Raw genomic sequence first — 10,432 nt, 5'->3', positions numbered from 1 at the left:
ACAGTGGTGTTGGAACTGTATAAATCAGTGGTGCACAAAGTCCAGCAAGCGACGAGTCATCGAGTGGCCCGCGATGTCCAACGGGAAAGTCAAACATGGAGAGTTCGCGCCTGTGCGCGAAGATTAAGCGCTATAGAAGAATATGCATTAGACTAGATACTGGATTGTTCCATATTTGTGTCAAGCAATAAAGAAAATTTAATAAGCAAAGCTCGTTAATACATAGGCATTTAATCATTGGCGCAATGACGTAATATTTCCGTAATTACGAAATCTCACGCGTTCCAATTGTTGTTCGAGATTTATTTACGAGTCCTATTTTGATGTTATTTCGTAACAAAAATGGCAGCTAATCGTAAAAGAAAAGTTGACGACGAAAACCAGCAGTTTCATGATGATTGGACTGTGCAATACTGTTTTGTTCAACAACAGAAGAACGTGATTTGTCTACTGTGTCATTCGACAGTAGCAGTGGCAAAGGTATCCAATATAAAGCGTGATTATGAGTCGAAGCATAAAGATTTCCACAACGTTATCGATGATGAACGAACAGCTAAAATTGAATTTCTGCGGCGGTCGCTGAATCACCAGCAGAACGTTTTCTCAAAGCAATCAACATATTTAGGTGCAGCGTGTGAAGTCAGTTACGATATTTCGTTGATGATAGCGAAATCTGGCCGACCGTTCACTGATGGTGATTTTGTCAAGCAATGTATGATTATTGCATCAGAAAAGTTGTGTCCAGAAGCAGTTCGCAAGCTATAGACGGTGGCTTTGAATCGTATGACAGTTCAATGAATAATTTCACACCTTTCAGCAGACGTGACAAGACAGCTTACAAATAAAGCAGCCAACATTGTCTACTTATCTTGTGTATTACTGTGAAGTATGCTGGCTGAGTCGAGAGAAGATGCTCAGAAGATTCTGGGAGTTGATTGATGAGGTGATAGAATTCCTCAGAAGCAAGAGCAGAGACACAGAAGTGATTTCCATGACTGATCCAGCATAGCAAGCTAATTTGACCTTTCTGGTCGACATGACACAACACTTGAATGACCTGAATGTGAAGTTGCAAGGCAAAAATCAGCTTGTCTGTCAGCTTGCAAATCACGTCTCAGCTTTCAAAACAAAGTTGTAGTTGTTCCGGCAGCAAACAGCATCAGACAACTTCGTGCACTTTCCTACTTTTCAGTCACAGCTACAGAAGAATCCTTACATTGACACACAAGTTTATGTTGGGAAGCTAGATACCTTGATTCAATCCTTCAATTCACGGTTTCATGACTTTGACCAATGTAGATTGTTGATGAAACATTTTGCTGATCAGTTTAGAGTGTCAATGGATGACTTGTCAGCAGAATATCAGCTCCAGCTTACTGATCTCCAGGCATCTGATCAACTGCGTGCTATTTACCGAGAAAACAGTTTGCTTGACTTCTACAAAACGTTGCCTGATACATTTGCTAATCTGAAAGAGAATGCACATGTCCACTCCAACATGTTTGGCAGCACGTACTGCTGCAAACAGGCTTTCTCGCATATGAAACTGAAGAAAAACAACACTCACAATCAGCTGACTGATGATCATCTGGAAATAGTCTTGCGTCTTTCAACGACAAACATCAAGCCGGACATTTCTAAGCTCGTAGATGACATGCAGCACCATCCATCGCACTGACTTTGTGACAGTTGACGTATCATGACATTTTTTAAAATACGAGGTCTGTTCAAAAAATACGCGGACTGTTTGAATTGCGCGGCTCCAGTTGGTTCCAGGGGAATCCGCTTGGTGTCGCTAGATTTGCACAGATCAGCTGATTACGACGCCATTTCCCGATTGCAGGCATCTTCATTTGTGTATTAGCTACGCGGTTTTAAGTGAAATGCGATTTTTTCTTTTAGCGGATTTCAGAATGAATGACCTGAAGGAGCAACGACTTGCTGTGAAATTTTGTGTTAAACTTTGAAAATCTGCGACTGAAACGTTTGCTATGCTTAACACGGCTTACGGAGATGTTGCTATGAAGCGTACGGCATGTTTCAAGTGGCATGAACGTTTTAAGGATGGTCGACAGTCCATTGAAGATGATGAGCGTCCTGGACGTCCTTCCACCTCAACTGACGACACACACGTCGACAAAATCAACACCTTGGTGCGGGCAAATCGACGTATGACTGTCAGGGAGCTTGCTGAAGAGTGTGGGATATCAGTTGGATCTTGTTACGAGATTTTGACCGAAAAATTGAAGATGCACCGCGTTGCTGCGAAATTCAGCTCTCAGAACTCGTGAGTTTTTGGCCAAACACTCGATCACTGTTCTTCCCCCCCTACTCACCTGACCTTGCTCCTTGCAATTTTTTCTTGTTCCCAAAACTCAAAAGACCCTTGAAAAGAAGAAGATTTGAGACGATTCCCGAGATTAAGGCAAATGCGACGAAGGAGGTGGAGGACATTACAAAAGAAGCGTACCAGGACTGTTTCAACAAGTGGAAACACCGTTGGGATAAGTGTGTGCGTTGGGGAGGAGAGTACTTTGAAGGGGTCCCAGACCTGTAACTTCTAAATAAAGTACATTTTGTTTTATGATGTCAGTCCGCGTATTTTTTGAACAGCCCTCGTAATGTGCAAACTCTTTGATGTAATCGTTATTTGTGTGTTCTTAAAGGTGATGTCCATCTTGTACGAAACAACTGTAAAACGATTTTAATTTTCACTTTTTTGTGGCCCCCAACGGTTACGAGAAGTTTGTGGCTCCTGACTCAAAAAGTTTGTGTACCACTGGTATAAATGCAAGATTACTAGCATGCTAAAAATGCTGAATTTAGCCAGTCTCTTTCAAACACGATCTCAAAAGGTAAGCCACGGATAGTATTCAGTAAAGGCAAGAAATTTCTATAATATTCTAAACAGTCCATATAAAACGTGCCCAAATGTAGAGTGCATTACAACAATACCATCTTCAAGAATTGTGTTTATTGTAAAACACAAAGCCTAATGTAGGTATTGAAATACGATGTTCACTGTGAAAACACTAAGACTTACCGCTGAACCCTATGAGAATTTTTAATATACTCGTCAAACTTTCTAAGCTTAAGCTTGTGTATTTTTCTTATAGCAAAGCCACATCGGGCTATCTGCTCAGCTCACCGAGGGGAATCGAATCCCTGATTTTAGCGTTGTAAATCCGGAGACATACCGCTGTACTAGCGGGGGGACTAAGCTTAAACTTAGCACATGGAAGCGTAAGTACTATACTAACTAATAATTTGTCTAATATTTGTTATGATGTTCCTAATTTAAGATATATCGAGAATAACTATTTAATTTTTTTAAAATTCACAATTGTTTGTCAGATCATCAAAATAACAATCAGGCAAAATATGAATGATTGTCTTATCCTTTATCCTAGATGGCATGGGCAACAAAATATATACAAATTCAGGTCGAAGACCAACGGATCCATCGCAATATTAAATGCGAATTAAAATAAAATAAGTTATTTATTATAAACATAATACAAGGTGATCTAACAACAGAAACAAAACTAATTTTGTAAAGAAAGAATTTAATATATTGGTGACGCAAACGTACATCACTGGAATAGAACACTTGGCTTGCAGCATTCATTCAGATATTGGATCTGATAAATATCTTATTATACAATATTTCCATGATCTCTGTTATTCAGGACTGAATAAGACTGTCTTTGAGCTCATTCGTAGTCCACATTTGGTTTTTACATTTGGATTAGACGATGTTCTTAATGTAACCCCATAGGAAAAATTCCAGTAGGGTTAAATCTGGTGAACAAAGAGGCCACCTTATTAGACGATTTTTGTCCATCATTCATGCAAACATGTAAATTAATCATCATTTGTGGACCGTTCACAAACACTGTAAAGGTGTTCTGTTATATTGGAAATGAATCTCATTGATAGGTATCCCAGACTAGCATGAGTTTGGAAAAAATAACTCCTGCAACAGCATCAAGTAATTATCATTATTAACAGTATTGTTTGGGAAGAATACTGGCTTCCCTAGTTGTTTGGCAGACAATTTGCAACACAGGTGTGAATTTTGAGGAATTCCCGTGAATGTTCTTGTTCAAAAACTTGTCGTTTTGTTCCCCATCTCACACATCTGTACTTATTGAGATGGCCGGACAGTTGAAATGTCTCACCTTATAGAGCAGCAGTGACTCCATCTCTTTAAATCATGGCATAGTAATCACTTCTTATGATGCTTGCACTTGTTTAGAGAAATCTGTGTCATTAAATCGACGAAGACTCTAAATACAATAAGCTCTTTCGTACAAAATACATAATACAGTTCACATGAATTTTTTTCCAGACTTGATCATGAAATGATCTTTTTAAGGCTGTTGAGAAAGCATTTTGCATCTGTAACATATACAGAATTTTGAGCTTTCCTGAATAATGTTAGAAAAAGACCTTCAAGCGTCTCTTAAAACAAGTGTTGCGTGTATGTGACTGAATCATGAACTTCCATTCTCCATCTTTAGATACGAAGCCATTCTATCAGTATCTTATCCAAAAATAAACTGTAATACGGTTGTTTGAAAATTTTAATGTATTATATTCTTCCAATAAGAAATAAGTGCGATATTTCTCGTTAGATCACCTGTATACTTATTTGATTTGAACGTGAAAAAAGGTTACTCAGATCTTTGTATAGTTATACAAGAATATGGTTTGACCCTACTCTATTATACCACCTTCAATTAAAGAGGTGGAATTTAATTCTCCGTATTAGGTATGATTAACAGATAATTTTTTTTTGCTTATTGGATATTGTTTAGGATAGTTACTGGCAATTGAAGATAATAGGAAACAAGAACCAGGTAACTAGAGAAATAAGCAAGAAAAATAGCGTATCCCAGGTTTATGAAATAAAATTAGAAAGATAAATGTTCTTTTATGTGGTTAACAGATAAATTACAAATTAAAATACAAGATAATCATATCTCTTCCCCTTGTTTATTTTATCAAATTCTTTCAGTGAATTAATATTTTCTCTACTTGTTTGTTCGCAGTTTAGCACAAAGCTACAGAATTGTCTACCTTTATTTACTATGCCCATTATGAATATCGAAACCCGGATTTTAGTGTTATAAGTTCGCAGACTTATCGATCGTGTCACTGGGAGACTATTTTCTCGGTTAGCGTCTTAATAATACGTTTTTGCCTACAATTACCAATGGAGTTACCATCACACCAGCTTATGAAAAACGTCTTTCAAATTTTTTATAGGACATATTTCTTTTGGATCCATTACTTTGTTGATTATCACCCCTAACAACATGAGTTGTGGAAAAAAAAAAGTGTAAATAAAATTTCTTCAATAAGCAATTAATTACATAAAGATAAAGAGAGTAATTTCCCCATTTTGGGCCGTTTCTTTATGCCGGAAATTGCAACACGTATAATTATTCAATATTATGCAATATGTGGATCTAGCGATAGTGAGGCCGTTTGGGTTTGTTTGTTTTGAATTTCGCGCAAAGCTACTCGAGGGCTATCTGCGCTAGCCGTTCCTAATTTAGCAATGTAAGACTAGAGGAAAGGCAGCTATTTATCAACATCCACCGCCATCTCTTGGGCTACTCTTTTACCAATAAATAGTGGGATTGACTGTAACATTATAACGCCCCCACGGCTGAAAGGGCGAGCATGTTTGGTGCGACAAGGATTCGAACCCGCGACCCTCAGATTATGAATCGCAGGCCTTAACCCACATGGCCATGCCGGGGCCTGTTCATAAGTAACGTGCAGGTAAATAATTTCAACAACAAACTTTCCACCTAAAGGTATCTGTGGGCCTATTGGCGGAGTATAACATTATTTTTCTGGCCTGTTCTTTTACAGATATAGTGTGCAATATGCCGTCTTTTCTGTGTGCAGGCAGGAAAATGATACTCCCACAGTTCAGATTTTATTTATAATTGTAATATATGTAAAATAGCATAAATAATTTTTAAATACATTTTCAAATCTTTGTAGTTGAATATTGATCATAGAACTGATGTTATGATAATGAAAATCTGGGCGTTTTTATATGGGGGCAAATAATATTAATAATTATTTTTGTTGTTACCACTCTCAGAACAATTATCTTGATAACTACGATGGCCCGGCATGGCCTCATGCGACTAATCCGAGGGTCGCGGGTTTCGCGCTAAACATGCTCGCCCTCCCAGCCGTGGGGGTGTATAATGTGACGGTCAATCCCACTATTCGTTGGTAAAAGAGTAGCCCAAGAGTTGGCGGTGGGTGGTGACTAGCTGCCTTCCCTCTAGTCTTACACTGCTAAATTAGGGACTCTAGCACAGATAGCCCTCGAGTAGCTTTGTGCGAAATTCCAAAACAAACAAACAAACAATAACTACGACTGTCATGGTAGTTTTTCTCTATAAAAATATTAAAAAGATTTGTGACTACTGGCAGAGACAAAATTTACTCCAACAGTAGTGTGGTTTAAACACAGAACTGCACAACACGTTAAAATTAGCTTGAGATTAATATCAGTAGTGAAGTTAATTTTTAAATGAGATGGTCATATTATGGTGATGCTGTGTCGAAGTACAAATACAATTGCTAGTGAAGCGCAGGCGAGAAGTATTGGTTGATATTTTTAGCAAACTCATGACTTATTTATATAACTTCCCCTTGAATGTAAATTGTAAAATGGCGTTAATGTACTATACTTTCCTTATTTTAAGATAATATTTTAGTTTTCAGTTTCTGTAAAATCACTAATAATACACAGATTAAGAAATTACTGCATAACGAAGAAATTATTTATATTGCCATAGATCTGCCTTGAATATAAGGGACAAACATTCATTAGATGGACTGAATTCCAAATGAGGACCAATGTTTGTTTTAGAGAACAATAGAACATACAAGTGTTTGGAAAAAGATTCAATAGATGGAACAAAGATAGCAGCAGTAGAACACAATAAGGCTGCATAAATCTGTCTTGGAAGAGTTATCATCGACTTCCTTGTCTCATGGTACGAGATGTTATTGAAAATTTTACTTTTTTGCAGAGTTCTCCGGTGGACTTGGAACACAATCTGAAAAGAAAAATAGCATTTGGCACAGCAAAACTCATTCTGACACTCGATGCTTTTGTAGTATTTGTCACTGCAACAAGCACTGATTAAAGAGCTATAACAAGATGTTTTAAGAGTGTTCAAACTGCTAATAATGTAAAAATAGAAAGAATTAGGAATATAAGGCCAAATAACATGTCTTGACATTGTCAGGTGAGTGTGAAGAGGTGAAGGTTGTGACTGAACAGCTCAGATATTGTTTTATCGAGATTAGAATCATATAACAGCTATGTCCGTTGACAGAGCACAGTTTAAGTAATTCTAGCTGCTCCACTAGTTTCATTCATATTTGTCTTACATATTGCACTGATTAGTGTTGACATATAGAGTGGGGTAAAACTACTCTACAGATGGTACTAAGGGAAATATTATGAAGGTAACTGAGCCAGTTTAGTTATTGTTAGTTTCAGAGTAAAATAAATTAAATTATGATCTAAGTGGATCAAGTATATAATCAGTTTTGCCTTACCTTGTATATCAAAACTATTTTGTATTTTGTTTTCAGAGACATGACTGTTTAAGCGAGTGTGACTTGGTTTTAGCAAGAAAGCAGGATGTTTTAAGTATTAGTTCAATTTGAAACTAAGTTGGTAGTTCACCATGAAATATCACATCCATATTAAACAGAACTGTAATGAACACCTCTATACACTCATGTAGCCCACCGCTGCTATGTATATCTTGACTGACATTTTATGACATCACCACATAACTGTAGGCCACCTTATTCACAGATTATACCAGTAGATTGCTTATACAGCACATCTAAACATAAATTAGCAACATCTGAGCCACTGTCTTTTTTTAGTAATGTTGCACGTTTAGTGAAAGTACCAAATTATGTTTTTATAAAGGTTTCTGCTACACATACCCAGTTCAAATTAACATCAGCCATCATGAATGCAAGCCAGCAAATGAAATTGGCACTAGAATGGAACCTTTTGTGAGTACTATGGCATCCTACACCGACCAGCAAACAACCCAGTTCATCAGCATGTGCTTTAAAGTCTCATGACTACTAGGTTTACTAATCTTGAAGTCTATTCAAAAGATGGCTCTGCACTGTTTTAGTTGGTCTGGTTCTAGTGCTCCATGAATTCAAACATAACATCAAATGTTATACTACTTGAGTCTGGGTCCAGAAGTCTAAAGCACCTACCTGGTGAAATTCAAACCCTTTATTTGTGTCACTGCACTATTTTCTAATGGTTGTATCAAGGATAGCTCGCCATTGTGCATGACATTCTTTCTGAATGACTATCAAGTCAGTATTAAGACAGGCATTGAATTGTCTCCAATGATTGGAGTTTGAACAATACATTGAATTTTGCTCATACTCACTTGAACAACACATTGCCAAACAAATGACATCATTGTCCAAAGCTGCTTGAATGTAAGGCTTTCTTTGATGCAAAACATCAATACTTCTCCTTTCATAATGGGAAGGCTAATGGCTTGTCCATGGTACATCACATTTGATCAATAATGCATATAACCTTTCTATAGCTTTGTACAAAATCCAGAATAGTTTCATGAGATAATTACATTGTATCCTATTTTACTTTGTCTATAGAGGACTGCTTTAGAAGTGTCACGTAGAGCAGAGATACTTGTGGTCCAGGTTTCTAATTAATGGAATAAAGAGATATTGTAATTTCCGAGTACAGTTTGGTGGTCGTTTAATCTTTTACTTTCTGCTAATAATTTGTAGCTGTGATGGAGACCATACTTGTAACTAGTATCCTAGAATAGTTAGGAATTGGGTAGAATAAAATCATTATACATTATCTACTAAGCAAAACTCATTGATAGCTAGTTTTTAATGAATTAGCCAAAGTGGGATTTCAAACGTGCTGGATGCCAACCTTCTTACGTTACTATAGTGGCTACCCTGAATGATCTTAACACAACTGTCAGAATGTAAAATTGTAATTCTTCGCCAACTGTCAGATTAAAAGTTTTTCTTATACATTTCGGTTGTATAAATATATACTGCGTTTTTGTTTGGCTTAGGATTTTTCTACAGTATATGCCTGTGACTTTCTGCCGATAAATTCAATGATAAATGAACAGCACGCACTTCACTTGTTTTCAAAATAATACATTTGAAACAAGTTAAACGTAAATGCAATAAATTCTTTATACTATAAATATTATAACCATATTATAGACACTTTATATATATCTAAAATTCTCTTCTTCTCAAATGTCCAGTTAGGCCTGCTACTTTAGAACCATGCTTTGATGGAATAAATTCTTCTTTTATTCTCCTTTCGTATTGCCAATCTTACTCTGACAAAGTAAATGTTACTTACACTTCTACAGCAGTTAACTTCACACCGAACTTTTCTTTGCTCGTAACTTTTCTCTCTTCCACTACTATCTATGTATTGTTTTAACAAACTGACGCGGAATAATTTAGGATTTTAAATCAAACAGGCACTAGAAGGCCCTTAGAAACAACCAGGGTCGCTCAGAAACTGTTGTTTCTCTTCATCCCTACACCCGAGTTTAGAATATGGCAAAAGGGGAGGTTATGTAGAAGCGACTGGGAACGTATAGTATTTACAGATAGTTACTTATAATAATATATTTATTTTAATTTCCTTACTGTCACGAGTGCGTTTGACTGTCCAATTGAATTATCTCGAAAGTGTCATGGGATAGCCGTCACAAAGCGTCAAAATGGGGGCTGGGCGGGGGCAGACGTTGAACAAACATGGTGGAGAAAACAGTTAGTAGGACAGGTGTCGGCGAGGACGTCCACGGAGATGTGGAGCGCAGTAGCAATGATTGACTTGTGTAATTATAGTAGTATTATAAAAACACACACACACACACATATATATATATATATATTTGAATTTCGCGCAAAGCCACACAAGAGCTATCTGAGCTAGCCGTCCCTAATTTTGCAGTGTAAGACTAGAGGTAAAACAGCTAATAATTACCACTTACCGCCAACTCTTGAGCTACTCTTTTTACCAACGAATAGTGAAAGGGCGAGCATGTTTGGTGTGACGGAGATTCGAAAGATTGGATTGGAAAAGTTATTAAGTATGATCTTGTTCATGCCATTCTAACCTGGTGCCTTTCGTTTAATTTTCTTAAGATTCAGTTTAATTCCAGTGAGTCAAATAGGTTGGGTGCATCTGTTATCGTGAAGTAAAGAAAAATGGACCCTGGGGGTGAGAGAGTTGTGGGGGTTATTGGATATGGGAGAATTCACATTACCAAAGGGTAATCAGTCGAGGTTAGGACTGAGTACTGAGCAAATAATTTCGCTTGTTCGCTGT

Source organism: Tachypleus tridentatus, chromosome 13, assembly GCF_004210375.1.
Source record: "Tachypleus tridentatus isolate NWPU-2018 chromosome 13, ASM421037v1, whole genome shotgun sequence".
Taxonomy (NCBI): Eukaryota; Metazoa; Arthropoda; class Merostomata; order Xiphosura; family Limulidae; genus Tachypleus; species Tachypleus tridentatus.
Note: the sequence above shows the minus strand (reverse complement) of the source record.